Here is an 11,052-nt window from a genome sequence, read left to right as displayed (position 1 = left end):
AAAACATTTTCCTTTAACAATGAAATGGGAAACTGGGCTTTGTCTATCTAATGTTCAGATAAAAACTGAAAAAGTCATTAGTCTTTTTTTGATGTTTCAAAATATAGAAAATATTGACTAAATTTACTTAACATGGATAAACCTAAAGTTCATTAGTTCAGCAATTCCCCAACTAGCTTTGATGCTAGGTTCCATTAAGTGTGAAAAATTCTGTATACTCCATTTACCCTGTATACTCCATTTACCCTCCTATACCATTTGATATTATAATGTGTGTTCACACATTCAAGGCCCTGAGAAATTTTTCAACAAAGATATATGTCTATCTTGTTTTTTCTCTACCTTTCATCAGCCAGTTTGAACATGGAAATGTTTTTAAGACATATAGGTTAATATTCTATCTTAGTGCAATCTGGAGTATTCCCGTTTCAGAAATTCTGAATGAATTTATCAACTACCACTGTATTTTTAAATAGATAGTAACACACAAATCAAACATCCAGCCACTCAGTCATAAAATTGCAATTATGGAATCAAAAGTTCTAAGTCAAAACAATAACTTAAAAACAAGTATAGGCAAACATATAAATATTGTGTCTAAAAACACTGATCACTGCAACATGTCTCTGGAAATACTTGATTTCTCACTTTTAAATCAGCTTGTTCTCAATGCTACCCTTCTTTGCATTGTTACATTAATTCATTTACCTTATATATACCTCTATTATTTCTTACGTTGCAGAAATCACCCCCCCCTTCTTTTTTTTTTGTCTTTGTCTCCCAGTGGCAGCTATGGAAATATGTTTTTCAGTTGTCCCTTCAAGAAAACAATTGTTCTGCTGTAAATGGTGTAGTGAGCTGACAGCCTCCAGCTGTTCCCTCTGCAGGATCTGCCTCAGCTTTTAAGCCAAGGCCATGCTTTTTCTGGGCAATGCCTAGTGACTAGCTCTGCAGGAGGAGTAGACCTGGTCATTTCTTTGCAGTGCAAGACTCCTCTAACCAGAAATCTTTGCTCTGGATCTCCCTCATTTTGTTGCCAAGATTCTGTCAGATTTGCAACATGACCTAAAGCTTTCCCTGCCCAGACCTGCTTCCTCCACCTTCTCCTATTTTTTGCAGGCTACCTCCAATGAATCTTTTACACTCCTAACTCTGGCTCAGCATATGCTGCCAGAAGGATCCTACTGACACTTCCTTTTTGGCTTCTAAGATACTTTAGAGATAGAGTCATGTCTTTAGCATTGCATTTCAACAGTCTCTCAAAAAAGGTTAACACTTCATAATCGGGTAAATTTTCTGTATAGTTAGATAGATGCAGGTATAGATGCTTATGTACATGCCACATTTGAATTTTTTTTTTTGTCTGGGTTGGCTATATATGAGTGCGTGACTGAGTGCTGTGCAGAAATTAGTAGCAGATATTGTGTGAAAGAGTTAAATTCATTGTGTTACAGGCTAAATTTTGCCCCTGTTTCTCCAAGGATTTCTAATCTAGATAACCTCAACAGAGGAAATTTAGTCCTAACACCATCTATGAGTTCAGGTTATTAGAATATTAGAGTCCATCTGTACAACCGGAAACCATTTTAGGTATTTTAATTGAAAAGACATATTTTGAAAAAGCCATCATAAAAAGATTAATTTAACATTTTTGTGCATAATAGATGGAAAGCAGAATCATTCTAGTAGACAATTACAGCAATCATTTTGGATCATCATCATCAAACAGATACTGGCTGATGCCTACAGCATGCCAAATATTTTACATACATTTACACATTTAATCCTCAGAAAAGCCTGAAATACAGATACTAAAGATAAGGGAAGAAAGTTTCAAGAAGAAAATTTGTCTACATTTGTTCTGGTAGAAAGTCACTAAGTGAAAAGTTGAACCTGAATCTACCTTACTCCAAAACCTACAGTCTTTCTGGAATATCTAACCACCTCCCATGTAGAAATAAGGATTCCTCTGAGACTAGAATTGTTTTAAATGACTTAGTCTGAGTTGAAAAACAGAAAGCACCACTTTGACACATGTGTTTCGGAACAGATGGGTAAAAAAAAGACAAGGCATCCTCTGATGGAAAATGTGAATACATATGAGCAAGAGGTCATTGTCAAGAAGTCTGGAAATATAGAAAAATAAAAGTCCATATAGGGAGTTACATCATGGTGCTTGGAGAAGACAACAGTTGTGTTTTAAAAAATGCTATAATAAATAAAGCAAATTTAGAGACAAAAAGGTCAAAGCAAGAATAGAATATGGGAAGCCCAGTAAATATATCAAGCTTAGGCTGCAGAGAAGTCTTCTAGAAGAGGGGTCAGCAAATCATGGCTCATAGGCCGAATCTGGCCTCCTGTATGTTTTCTGCAAATAAAATCTTACTGAAACACAGCCACACCCATTCATTTACTTACTGTCTATGGATGCTTTCATATGACAACAGTAGAGTGGAGCACTTACAGTGGAGACAACTTGCCCACAAAGCCTGAAATATTTACCCTGTGACCGTTTACAGAAAAAGTTTGCTGATGCTTATACTAAAAGGCTCTTGTAATTGGACTTGTCATAATAGATATAAAGCAAGGGTTGTGAAACATTATTAAAGGGCCAGATAGTAAACATTTGAGGCTTTGGAATAACAAATGGCCTCCATTGTATAATCCTTGTTTTCTTCTTTCCGATCATTTAAAAATGTAAAACCATTCTTAGCTCATGGGCAAGTATAAAGCAACCTGCAGCCCAAATTCTTTCCATAAGCCATCATTTGCTGATTCTTTTATTTTTAATGTTTATGGGTGCATAGTAAGTACATATATTTATGAGGTACATGCAATGTTTTAATATAGGTATACAATAGCTAATAAATCACATCAAGGTAATTAGACTGTCATCTGAAGCATTTACCACTTCTTTGTGTTAGGAACATTTCAATTTTACTCTTTCAGTTAAATTATGTTATTATACCCATTAACCAACCCCATCTTTTCCCACCACCCCACTGTCCTTCCCAGCCTCTAGTAACCATCATTTTACTCTGTATCTCTGTGAGTTCAATTATTTTAATTTTTGACTCCCACATAGGAGCGAGAACATGTGAGCTTTTTCTTTCTGTGCCTGATGTATTTCACTTAACATAATGCCCTCCAGTTCCATTTATGTTGTTGCAAATGACATGATCTCATTCTTTTTATAGCTGAATAATATTCCATTATGTATATGTACCACATTTTCTTTATCCATTCAGCTGTTGTTGGATACTTAGGTTCACTCCATACCTTGGCTATTGTGAACAGTGCTGCAATAAACATGGGAGAGCAGATATCTCTTTGATATATTGATTTTCCTATCTTTTGGGTACAGACCTAGTAGTAGAATGGTTGGATCATATTGTAGTTCTATTTTTAGGTTTTTGAGGAACCTGTATACTGTTCTTCCTAGTGTCTGTACTATTTACATTCCCACCAGTAGTGTATGAGGGTTCCCCTTTTTCTACATCTTCACCAGCATTCCTTATTGCCTTTTAGATAAAAGCCATTTTAGCTGAGGTGAGATGATATCCAATGTAGTTCTTATTTGCATTTCTCCAATAATTGATGATGTTAAGGATCTTTTTTTTCACATACTCATTTGCTGATTATTTATCTGAAAGAAAAAGCTTTCTATCCTTTGCCCTCATTTCATGACTCATATTAAACATAGGCAAGAAATGGGAACATGCCTTCAATCAGAGAGATGTTAAATTTAACTAGTGCATGTAGCATGTAGAGCTAAGGCAATAAACTAAGAGAATTTTGCCTTTACCAAGCAAATTCTGCTTTTATTTTAATCGTCACATATTCTTTAAGTGGTTTTCTTTTTAATTAGGTTAATTTGACTGTTCCATACTGATATGGAGAAGATAAGAACCAAGACTTTATCACCACCCCATAGTTTTTGTTTATTAAAAAGTTATTCCCTGTTTTATCCTTGAGACCCTAGTATTGCTTCAGCAATATGGGTTTGGAGAACGCAGGAGCCTCAAAGTAAGTTATAAGGCTACATCTTTTGGGAATAATCAAGTTTTGCTTGGAGTTTGACTCATATCCCATCCTTTAATCTCTTCAAATATCAGGCACAGTTAAGGCTTCTACCCTGTCGTCTATCTTTGTGCTCCTTTGGTCAGCTGGGGGTACTTATTCTACCAGTCACCTTTCCTGGATCAATGTTCAGTTTTATAATAATAAAGAATGCAGAAAGGCAAGAGAAGTCTTACTTCCTATCACTAGTTGATAGCTCTGCCCTTCTTTATGATTCTAATATTGTAAAATATATGCATATGATTATATAACTGCATTTTGAATTGGTAATTCATCCTGCAATAATTAAATAAATAGCTAAAGTTCATTGAATGCTATGTGTCACATATCCTGCAACGTACTTTATTATCTCATTGACTCAACAGAGAACTTGTATTAAATGAGTGCTGTTCTTATCCCTGATTCACGTTTGAGTAAACTAAGGTTTACAGAGATAAAGCAACTAACTCAAAATCACATAGCTAGCAAGTGGCAGTGCTTGGATATGAATTCAAGTCTATCTGACCCAAGAGCCTATCTCTTTCTCTTTACGCTATACTACATTTGTACTGAAGTGCAATAGTGCTCTTTGTCACTCTGATACTTTTCCTGAAGGGGTTATATGATATTTTATAATGATTTTCAAATATCATGGAAAGGAAAAAATATTAAGAATTAGGGGGAAGCATCTGAAATGTATCAATAAATTTTGGGTAGTTTTGAAAACAAACATGAATTATTTTCTTTCAGCTGTGTTAATTCAAGTCTCTGGAGGTTAATTGGTTAATTTAAGAAATTAGAGAAATGTTCAAAGTATATAATATAGAAATAAATTGTTGGATTAAAATGTCCTTTATTACAAGGATAAAAGGATTAATGTAATAATAAGAGATCTTAACACCCCGATACATAAGACCCATAATGAGATTTAGATTCAACGAGACAGAAAATTGATAACGATATCCAGGACTGGAACTAAGATCCAGAACAAATAAACTCAATAGAGCTCTCCATTTTAAACACACAAAATATACATTATCCACAAAATCTAACGATATATCTAAAGATATACAAAGACTCAAAACAAGGGGATGAAAAAAAACCCAACCAAATGGAGAGCAAAAATAAATAAATAAAAAGCAGGAGTTGCAATTCTCACACTTAACAAAATAGATTTCAAAGCTACAAGGATGCAAGGGTAAAAGGATTAATGCAACAATAAGAGATCTTAACACCCAGATACATAAGACACATAATGAGATTTAGATTCAACGAGACAACAAATTGATAACGATATCCAGGACTTGAACTCAGAGCCAGAACAAATAAACACAATAGAGGTTTCCATTTTAAACACATAAAATATGCATTAACCACTTTAAACACTCAAAATATTGATCGGCCATTATTGAAACCCATTTTAGGAATGAAGTAATATTCCTTTTTCCCTCTTTTTCTTTTTTTCCCCTTCTTCTTCTCTTAAAAAATAAAATAAAATAAAATGTCCTTTATTATGTATTAATTTTTTTCAGATCCCTTAAATCTGAAAAACTGGATGTTTTCATACAGTATTTCTATTTGATATATGTTGTCCTCACAAAAGATAACAAAAACGTTCAGAGGCTTTTTTGAGAATAATTGATAATGGTGCTAAAAATGTTAAGAAATTGTCTAAGTTAAATGTGATACATTCAGTAAGAATAAATGCAAGGTAGTGCACTTAGGATGGATTAATCCATCCCCCAAATATAAGATGAGGATGCATTCTGAATAGTAATACAGGAAGAAAGACTTAACATCAACAGCAAATCATCCACTGATCATAAAGACCTAATCATGTAGATTCTTCTAATGAGAATATACTGAAAAAGTTAGCAGAAATATTTTCCTGCTTTCAGATGTTGAAAACACTACGGGCAGAAATTTGGTAGTGAGTTAATATCAATGACTGTACAGCATAAATGTGACCTTATAATAAACGAGGCATTTTGCTTCATTACTTATATACATTATCTCATTTGATCATCACAGAAAACCTACATTATTCTGATACTTGAAGATGAGTAAACTAAAGCTCAGAGAAATACATGTATATTTTTGCTAAAATATGGTTATGTAAAAGAACTACATTGAAATCATGATGACCTAATCTTCTTTATTGATGCCAAAGTATCCAATTTTTAAAGTTAAAATATGGCTGTTTCACAAATATAGAATAAACACATGCCAAAGATTTGTTAACTTATTAATGACATTAACTTTAACATTTATGAATTATTAATTTATAACATAATTATAATAAAACATTTTGAGAAACTGGATTTTATAAGTGTTTTTATTTATTATATATATATATTTTTAATTGTACTTTAGGTTCTGGGGTACATGAACCTAAAGTATAATAGGTTCTTTATTGTAGGTTATATGACATTTTATAATCATTTAGGATTGTTGCATAAGTACATACATGGCAATGTGGTTTGCTGCCTCCATCCCCCCATCATCTATATTTGGCATTTCTCCCCATGCTATCCCTCCCCAACCTCCCTACCCCCTGCTGCCCCTCCTCTAAGCCCCCCCATCAGACCCCAGTGTGTGATGCTCCCCTCCCCATGTCCATGTGTTCTCATTGTTCAACTATGAATGAGAACAGGTGGTGTTTGATTTTCTGTTCTTGTGTCAGTTTGCTAAGAATGATGGTTTCCAGATTTGTCTATGTCCCTACAAAGGACACAAACTCATTGTTTTTTATGGCTGCATAGTATTCCATGGTATATATATGCCACAATTTCCTTGTCCAGTCTATTATCAATGGGCATTTGGGTTGGTTCCAGGTCTTTGCTATTGTAAACAGTGCCACAGTGAACATATATGTGCATGTGTCTTTATAATAGAATGCTTTATAATCCTTTGGATATATACCCAGTAATGGGATTGCTGGGTCAAATGGAATTTCTATTTTTAGGTCCTTGAGGAATTGCCACAGTGTCTTCCACAATGGTTAGTTTACACTCCCACCAACAGTATAAAAGTGTTCCTATTTCTCCACATCCTCTCTAGCATCTGTTGTCTCCAGATTTTTTAATGGAATGTTAAAATAAAACTTCTAAGGTAGATACAAAACTAAATAATATTCTGTGTGGCAATAAAAAGGTAACTTTTCAGGTTATCTTTTCGATTTGACTAATATATATTTACCAGACAAGGTCTACAGATCAACTTTTAACTTCATCAAGTTTGAGCCCTTAAATAATAATAAATAACAAGATCAAATAAAATACCTGCTCTAGGCACTTAGATAACCTGTGGATGTTCAGGACAATCACCTGAGCTCACTTTACGAGGACAGAGGAGTTTCCCAGACATTGAATTTTTAGAGGGCAAACCAGGAAAGACTCAGGCAACCTGGTATATTTGATCTCATTAACAATACCCTGGTATGACACTGAAAGGACATGCTGCATCCTCCTGACCTTATTTCAAGAAAACGTTTTTTAACAGTGAGACTGCAATAATGGTATTCTATCTTGCTAGTGACTTCAAACCCTGGAAATGCTAAGAATATATAGACATTTTTGGGTTTACCTTAATTTGCGTTAAACCCACAAAAATTTTTTCTAGTTATTCATTAAAATGCTCCTGCTCATGATAGCAAAGTCTGTAAGAAATGCTACGGTAGGTTTCTGCTATAGTACATTTAACACGGCCTAAATTTGGCCAGTGGTGAAAAGTAACACATGAGATCCTTCTTTACCTACTTGATGTCCATCTTCTCACACTTTGTGTTTGTATGTTTGTGTTAATCTACAATGCAAAGATTACCTGTTTTATAATCCTCACCTGTGATTTAGTTACTATCCTGCATTCAATGGGAGAAACTTATTCAAGCTAAACTAATGGGGCTTTGGTTTTTTATTTTATTTTATTTTCTTCTGTAAGAAGGAACAGCCTAAGAGAGTAATTAGAGTTGTCAAATTCTGGAATATTGCATATTCCACTTACTTGTGTTTATCCACTTCTTCTGTGCCTTTTCTCTCCACAATTACGCTACTCCATTCAACTGTGCTTAATGTTTGGTCTCTCAGGATATCATCCTGCATACTCGAGACTTCATAGGAAGACATGGGCAGTAGAAGAGGAATGGCAAAGGGTGGCAACTGTGCAGATGTATCTGAGAATAGCTCAACTTTGAAGAATCTGAAGACCCTGGGATGGTGCAGAAAATTCAGATAAGGGTTCCTGAGACCCCTAGAAAGGTGGAGTTGCTCTATAAGATCTGAGACCTGGCGGACTGGAAGAGCCCTAGCAATGATGGAAATACTTAATTCTCTACCTTCCACAAAGTTGCAAAATTTGCCCATCCAGTTAGTTGTCCTGACACTAAAAGAAACCACCCTTGTCAGAGGGCAGTCAATGGTAGTCTATCTTTACTTGAGCCTGCCCATTATCATCTCACTGCCATATCCCAAATTGCTTCTCAAACAGTTTTTTCTAAGCCCCCTCAGTAATTTTTCTGTGTAGTTATGACAATATAAATTTATTCAGCTCCTTGCATAATGCAATTTGACACAAATTGCATGATGACAGCACTTCTTAAGAGAACAGTGCAAGAAAGCAGAAAAATAAGAAAAAATAGAATTCTGAAAAAAATAAAAGCCTGCTAATATCCTTCTGTTGGAGACTGGGGCTAAAGCAAGTGTGAACTGAGAGTAGAGATACGTATTATCCACCTGGGAGTCCCTTTTCTAACCACAGAAAAATATAATACTAAGGATACTAAGGATGGCTGCTACACAATGACGTTTTCTTTTTTTATCCTGATCTAGTGCCAGCAGGAGGGAAAAATAGTAATGTTCTAGGAGCCATTGTCATTGCTGAGGACCAAGAGCAACAAAAAAGGTGTCTGCACAGAAATGTCAAACCTCAAAATAAGCAACCCAAATTCTCACAAATGCATCAGTCTATCCCTAGATCAAGGAAATAACGGCAAATCTGAGAGGTATCCAGCTCAAGTTTAAGGAGAGTTCTTTACTATAGCTGAGCTGGCCTCCAGCTTTAATGAACTTGAAGGAATCTTGTGTGAAGACATGACTGACCACTCTCCCCAAACAGCTGAAGAGCAGAACACAGACCACAAAGCGTCTACAGTTAGTCCACTTTTCAAGAGATATATGCAAAGATGTTAAGGTCAACACAGAACATAAATGTCACAAGGGTATAATGGTTCATTTCTTCAATAGTTACTTAATTTATATTAGTTCATCTATGTCATTTTATGTGGCATACATACACACATACACACCTAACAACACACATACACACACACACTCAATTTCAACCCAACATAGAAAACACTTTCTTTAAAAAAAGGAATCAATTATTTTATTTATTTTATGGTATTAAAAATACCCTTAAAACAATATAATATTTTTCACATTGTAGAATAATACATTTAAAATAAAATGGACTTTTTAGATAGCTGGAGATTTTATTCTGGGAATTCCCAAGTAAGAAAATGATTGAAAAAAAAAAAACAGAGACAATAGGCATGGTCAGGGAGGTTTCAGTTAATTGGATAAGATATGGCTCATTTGACTAATTCCTCTTCTTCCCTGAATTTTTATTTGCAAGTTACTTTTATCTTGACTGTTTGAGTTCATGGTATTACTCTACAAGAAAAGTTTAGGAGACTCACAGGACATGAGACCAGATTGCAATTTACAGATTTTCACTTAAGCATCATTTTCACAGCAAACAAGAAAAATCAGAAGTAGGATGTGTCATGAGGCAAAAATGGCAAGATAGATAAAATATGCCTTTTGTTTTTTAGGCCATAATAGTAGTGGGTAACTATTATGGCCTAAAAAACAAAAGGCAAGAAAACTACCATGGGGAGGGGCAGATAAAGGGGGAGAATGGTATGAGAATGAATTAGGGAAGGTAATAGATTTCACTTCATTTTAAAAGATATTTTGCTAGACAGGAAAAGAAATCAAGGTAGGTAACAATTCAACCCAGGAAACATAGATAAATGAATTACAGTAAGTGTTGGCCCTGTCTGCTATCTTGTGATTCCTTCTGCCTAGTTTTGTCTTCCATTATTTTCTCTTAACTAATAACTTCAAAAATCTCAGGGACAAATTCTAATCCTCTGTCTCCAAATAACAAATATAAACATTTATTCTAGACTTAGGAATCAGGACATTTGTGTTGGTTATAACTAGCTCTGCAGTTATAAGTTGTGTCTTTAAATAATTCATTCAACTTATTTGACCTTCTGTTTCATATTTGTAAAATAGGCATAATAATAGTGCCTTCAGTTGTGAGAATGTAACAAAATACCATGAGAAAATGTCTAGAAAATATAAATCTTTATGCAAATATAAATACTCCCAATTATATTTTAATATAAATATTTCTTTTTAATATAAAATTCAGTATTTAGAAACACATTTAGTAGCTTACCATCTGGAATTGTTTCTTTTTTCTTGTATTTTTAATGCTATTAGCTTTCCATTGTTGTCTTGCCCAGCTAGAATGAAAACTTAAGGTTAATGGAATCCTTCCCATCTTTAAATGTTCACTAAGCCCTACCTGTTATTACTTCGCAACATTGGAGATGTGGATCTCTTTCTATTTTGACTGTTTTTATGCCTCTGCTTCTCTTGAAAATTACCTTTGGCACATTACAGTGTAGCTCATTCATCTAAACCTCTGCTCCTACCATCTTACCTCCCTTACTGATTGTTTCAGTAGCTCCGCCATTGAAAGCAAAATTTACTCAATCAGGCCTTATCATCAGCCACAATCTTAGTCTGCCTTAACCCTTCCAAGTATGTTTTCCCTTATGAATCCTCTGGGTCTCCCAAATATTTTCTTTCAATCTAACATATCATGAGTAGTGGGTAACTATTATAGGAAATGCTTGGGCTTAAGGTCCTAAAACTATTAAAATGAATATAATCATATGAGTTGAGAAGGCAGCATGTAATT

The sequence above is a fragment of the Callithrix jacchus genome, chromosome 6, assembly GCF_049354715.1.
Source record: "Callithrix jacchus isolate 240 chromosome 6, calJac240_pri, whole genome shotgun sequence".
Lineage (NCBI taxonomy): Eukaryota > Metazoa > Chordata > Mammalia > Primates > Cebidae > Callithrix > Callithrix jacchus.
The sequence above is the reverse complement of the archived record's forward strand: the minus strand, read 5'-3'. Positions refer to the sequence as shown.